The 6,322-nt window shown below is 40.9% G+C and overlaps 1 pseudogene; it reads right to left on the minus strand.

The window, feature by feature from the left end:
- Positions 1 to 680: 680 nt before the first annotated feature.
- LOC118025423 lies at positions 681 to 5,909 on the minus strand (annotated as a pseudogene).
- Between the last annotated feature and the right edge of the window lie 413 nt (positions 5,910 to 6,322).

Consider the following 6,322-nt stretch of genomic DNA (forward strand, 5'->3'; position numbering starts at 1 on the left):
GCCTTCCTATTCTGAGATAGTTTATTAGTTCAAAGGTGTGTTCTAGCTCAAAAAAATAATCTCAATCTAGTTTATTTTGTTTTGTTTCTTTTGGATTATAAATTAATAACTTGGGCTGTTTGGAATCATTTTAAGAATAGATTTGAAACTACAGTTTAGATAAACCACACGCTCCTCAGACGTCTAGGAGACATCAACCACCAAATCACTGAGAAAGAATATGAGAGAGAGCCTCAGACATTACGGGAGGTTCCGTGTTGCCCTAGATAAGCTCCTCATCTAGGATTCTGGGAATAATCAGACCCCCTCCTCCCAGATAGAGTGTTTCCTCTGCTTAGTATTATAAACCACTTTCTTGGGATCTAATTGGGAACAGAACTGAGAGTAGTCTGAGAGGACATCTTCTCTGCTGTTCTCATCACCATACTCATCCCTGATAAACCGTCAAGAAAGGTCACGGGAACTGAGTCTCATCCCACATTAGTCATCTCGGTCAGGCACCCTCATCACCAACACACTGTGCCCTCTGAAGTTCCCATGCTTTGATCAGTAAACAGACCTACATCCTGAATCCCTTCCGCGAAAGCCTTTGCATCCCCTTGCTTTCATTAACCTCTGGGGTCTCATCCTGGGGTTGGCTTTCCCTGCAACCCCTTTCACATGGAGGTTGTTCCTTACTTCTAAGTGGTGTAGATGGCTTCACCATCTGCCACTGCCATTTCCACACTGTCATTCATCGGGGTAACTGCTGCTTCTTCTGGTCTCATGTCACCTGGAGAGAATACCCAATCCCCTTCATTCCTGCTGCAATGACCTGTGTTTTGTTTAATGCTCTGCTGTTGCAGCCTTGAAATTTTAAGTAATTTTTGATCAAAGGCGTCATATTTTCATTTTGCACTGGGCCTCACAACAGATGGAGCCCATCCTGTTCCTGGAGGTAGTCTTGCCCCTTCTAATTCACTCTACACTAAAAATTCAGGCTATGTTTTAAAAAAAGATTTTATTTATTTATTTGAGAGACAGAGAGAGTGCACATACACGTGAGGGGGGGGCAGGGGGTGAAGATGTAGAGGGGAAAGGAGCAAAGGGGGAGGGAGAGGGACAAGCAGGCTCCCCATTTAGCGGGGAGCCCGACTTGGGACTCAATCCTAGGACCCTGAGATTAGGACCTGAGCTGAAACCAAGAGTTGGAGGCTTAACAGACTAAGCCACCCAGGCGCCCCCAGGGTATTATTTTTATCACTTGAATCATGACACTCCTTTGGTTGAAACACATTGATGGCTTTTCATTGCATTGAGAATCAAGTTCTCACTCATACCCTGGTCTACAAAGACCTGCCTGGTTGGGCTACAGGCTTCCCTCCCCAATTCAACACCCCCACGCACTGAAGTTGCAGGCACACTGGCATCTTTCAGACTGTTGTATGCAGCAGTGCCTTCCCTGCCTCAGACCCTTTGCACACGTGGTTGCCTTCCTCTGCAACACTCTCTGCCGCACTACAACCTTCTCATCCCTCAAGACTTAGCTTCAGTAGCATTTTATATGTCAGGATGTGCTTATTGCCATAACAACCCCAAGTCTCTGTGGCTTATTCAAAAAAAGGTTCATCCCTCAGTCATGACACAGTCTAATCAGCTGGTTTCTAGGGCCAGACTTCCTAATGAGGAGTCGGGGGCCCTTTTCGGTAGAGTGGCTTCATCACTTTCTAAAGCCTCAGATTCCTTCCCTGGATTGGCTGTGCCCAGCAGGAAGATGAAGGATGCATGTGTGGAGCATCACAGCAGAGGTGTAACACCAGGTCTCAAAGAAGAGTTTGCCAATCTTGCCCAAATGCCCCCGGCTCCATGAATGTATAAAAGAGCCTGGGAGATGTTGTTTAGCTCTGTGCCCAGAAGGGAAAGGAAATGGGTTTGAGTGCATGTTACTATCTTGGCCACGGTCCCTTACTCAGAGTCTCTCTCTGACTTTTAATCACAAGCAGTTCCCTCGATTTTACTCTACTCTTGTAATCAATTTCTCTCACCTCAATTTGCTGGTTGAATATTTTTTGCATTTTATTTGTTTAGACTTTCTTCCCTACTAGAATGCAAATGCCTTGTGGGCAGAGATCTTACCAATCTTTTTCACTGTTATGGCCTCAGGATTTAGAGCAGTACCAAGAATATGGTAAATAATTTAAAAAAAAAAAAAACCTGTTGACTAATTGAATGAGTACAAGAAAAATATCTGTCTTGTTCCCCCCTTGCTAGTAATATTGGTAACTATTCTTGCCTGTCATGCAGGAATGATAGAATGGCAGGATTCCCTTCTCCCGCAGAGATTACTGGTGCTTTTAAAGACAGTACATAATGTTTAGAAGTAAATGGTCTGGAATCAGAGTCCCTCAGTTCAAACCCCAAGGTCACCGCTTATTAGCTATGTAATGTTAAGCAACCTACTCAATCTCTCAAGCCCTAGTTTCCTCTTCTGTTAAAAAGTATAATAGTATCCACATCCCAGGATTATTGTGAGGATTATTATTATTAAGTGCTCAGTACCACGCTATGGTTAATAGCTCAATAAAAGTAAATATGATTATTATTATTCACCACTACATACCCAGTGCCTGGTCCAGCATGTTGCATGAGCAAGCACTCAATATATATTGATGGAATAAATGAACAAATGAATAAGCGAAAAACTTTCTCTCATAGCTAATGCCTCTAATAAAAACAAGAGCAATCTTTACTGGACCTTCAGTCCATGAAAGACCTTACCCGCTCATGTTCAGCTCTTGGAAGGTGCTTTTCTGCATAACAATAGTGGACAAGCCCCAGCGAACACCCAGTCTTTTGAAAACCACCTGGCAATATGTGTACACTTGAACAAGAGCAGCAGATCTCATTCTCTTCCCTCACAACTTTTTTTAATTTGCATTTTTTCCAGCTTTGAGATATAATAGACACACCCCACTGTATACGTTTAAGGCGTACAGCATAATGGAGTGACTTACATATACTATGACATGATTACTATAATAATTGAGTTAGCATTTATCACCTCATACAAATACAATTAAAAGAAAAAGCAAAAAAAAAAAAAAGGAAAAATTTTTTTTCCTTGTGATGAGAACTCAGAATTGACTCTCCTTGTAACTTTCACATTCGTATGTCATATAGCTGTTAACCATATTCATCATGCTCTACCTTCCAACCCTAGCACTTAACGTATCTTATAACTGGAAGTTTGTACCTTTTGACCACCTTCCTCCAATTCCCCTCCCCTTACTCCCTGTCTCTGGTAAACACAAATCTGATCTCTTTTTCTAGGAGTTTGGCTTTTTGTTTGTGTTTGTTTGCTTATAAATTCCACATGTAAATAAGATCATACGATATTTGTTTCTCTTTCTGACCTATTTCATTAAGCGTTAATGCCCTTGATGTCCATCCATGTTGCTGCAAATGGCAGAATTTTGTCATTTTTTATGGCTGAATTTTATATATATATAAATATACTGATACCACAGCTTCTTTATGCATTCATCTGTCAGTGGACACTTAGGTTGTTTCCATGTCTTAGCTACTGCAAATAATGCTACTATAAACATGGGGGTGCAGATAGTTTTTCAAGTTAGTGTTTTCATTTCCTTTGGACATATGCCCAGAAGTAGAATTACCAGATCATATGGCAGTCCTATTTCTAATTTTTTGAGCATCCTCCATTCTGTTTTTCATAGTAACTGTACCAGTTTACAATCCCATCAACAGTGCAAAAGGGTTCCCTTTTCTCCACATCCTTGCCAGCATTTATTTCTTGTCTTTTTCACAGTGACCAACCGAACAGGCTTAAGGGGATATCTTGTTGTGCTTTTGATTTGCATTTCCCTAATGACCAGTGATGTTGAGCATCTTTCCTGGTACCTGTTAGCTTTTCTTATATCTTCTTTGGAGAAATGTCTATTCAGGACTTTTGCCCACTTTTAAATTGAATTATTTGATTTTTTTCCATTGAGTTGTAGGAGTTCTTTCTATATTTTGGATATTAACCCCTTATCAGTTATACAGTTTGCAAATATTTTTCCCATTCCATAGATTGTTTTTGCACTTTGTTGACGATGGCTTTTGCAGGGCAGAAGCTTTTTTAATTTGATGTAGTCCCACTTGTTTATTTTTTATTTTGCCGCTTGTGCTTGAGGTATCATATCCCAAAAAATCATTGCCAAGGCCTGTGTTGAGGAGCTTTTTTCCTGTTTTCTTCTAAGAGTTTCATGGTTTCAGGTCTTACATTTAAGCCTTAATCTGTGATTTTAAGTATTTCTTTCCATTGACATCTAACCTTTTAATTTTTAAGTCAGGCTTCTTTCACAGACATGAGGTGCACTGAAATTTCTTCCTAGAGAAAGAATAATGATGGAGGAAACAAATGACCAATTAATATTAGAGCAAATGTGAATGTTAGCATTGCCCTATAATTTTAAGATAATTTGAAAAAATTGGGGCGCCTGGGTGGCTCAGATGGTTAAGCGTCTGCCTTCGGCTCAGGTCATGATCCCAGGGTCCCGGGATCGAGTCCCACATCGGGCTCCCTGCTCTGCGGGGAGCCTGCTTCTCCCTCTGCCTCTCTCTCTCTCTCTCTCTGTCTGTCATGAATAAATAAATAAAATCTTTAAAAAAAAGATAATTTGAAAAAATTAATCAAAAAAGTAAGTACATGTTCATAAAAAATTTCAAATGGTATAGAGGAATACAGAGTAAGAAGAATATATTCCTCCATTGTTAAAAGTCAGTCTGGTCTCCAGAAGCAAACATTGTTAACAATTTCTTGTGTTTGTTTCCAGAAATTATCTATGCATGAATAAGCCTAGGTTTGCTTATTTTTGTTACAAAAAAAAAAAAAAAGGACTCCTATATGCAAACTGTTCTGCCACATGCACTACCCCCTGCCTTTTTCTTTTTTAACAATAAACACCTTTATTACATGAGCAGAGATGGGAGGGAGGAGGATTTGTTTGCTTTCCCGGCTTTGATTTTCCCCAGCAAGAACTCCAGCTCTCTGCCCTCTAGCACATGGCCATCTGCCTCCCACACTGGCCTGGTCTTCTTGTGATGCACGCAAGAAGCTTACCTGGCTGGAACTTCTCCTCCAGAAGATGCTGATTTAGGCATTCTTTGGCCTTTCATCATATTTCTTCATTTCTTCTATCATTTTCTGTTTAAAATCTCTTCTTCAGGGAAGAATGAAGGGGTGGAAATCAGAGGGGGAGACGAACCATGAGAGACTATGGACTCTGAGAAACAAACTGAGGGTTCTAGAGGGGAGGGGGGTGGTGGGATGGGTTAGCCTGGTGATGGGTATTAAAGAGGGCACGTACTGAATGGAGCACTGGGTGTTATGCACAAACAATGAATCATGGAACACTTCATCTAAAACTAATGATGTGCTGTATGGTGATTAATATAACATAATAAAAAAAAAAAGAAAAATTCCAACCATACACAAGACATAAAATAAATAAATAAATAAATAATAAAATAAAATCTCTTCCTCCTCAGGAGTCAGCTTGGCCTCCTTGGGGCCCCCGGGTAGCGCATGGTTGGGGTGGTATGCTGTCAAGGAGCATGAGAGTTCTTCACAGGGTCTTCGTGAAGCAGTCCATTGATGGATGCGTTGTAGACAACATCAGAGATATTTGTTTTGCACATACAACACTGGGAGTCCCAGAAGGAGTGCCCCACATCCAGCTTCCACATCCAGCCTCCAGGCACAGTAATTCTTGTTGCCTCCCCAGACTCAGACTGTGTGTGTGGGGGGGGGGGCAGTGCCCAATCTGAGTGCAGCAGGGCATCCCCACTCAAACTTCTGCTTCTGATGGTAGGACTTTCTTTTGCCCTTAGTCTTGTGTGTGCCAGTTGTCCCAGGAGATACCCATGGCTCACAGCTGGCTGGAAAGAAAGCTACCCTGTGCTTTTTTTTTTATTAACAACCTTTTGTTGTTTTTCCTCAACAATGCATTTCCCACACCTTTTATTGCCAGCCTAATATTCCACTACATCGATACGCTGTTATTTATTTTTGGTGGTATGTTTTTTTATCCAGTTTTATTGAGATAGAATTCACATATATAACTCATCTGTTTAAAGTAGAAAATTCAATGGTTTTTAGTGTGTTTTTAGTATGTTTACAGAATGCATCCATCATCACAATTTTAGAACATTTTTCTTGCCTGCAAAAGAAACCTCATACCCCTAGCCATCATCTCTCACTTCCTCTACTCTTCCTCAGCTCCTGACAATCACTAATCTACTTTCTGTATAGACTTGCCTGTTCTGGATGTCCCATATA

The sequence above is a fragment of the Mirounga leonina genome, unplaced genomic scaffold, assembly GCF_011800145.1.
Source record: "Mirounga leonina isolate KUSES-001 unplaced genomic scaffold, KU_Mleo_1.0 Mir_201, whole genome shotgun sequence".
Taxonomy (NCBI): Eukaryota; Metazoa; Chordata; class Mammalia; order Carnivora; family Phocidae; genus Mirounga; species Mirounga leonina.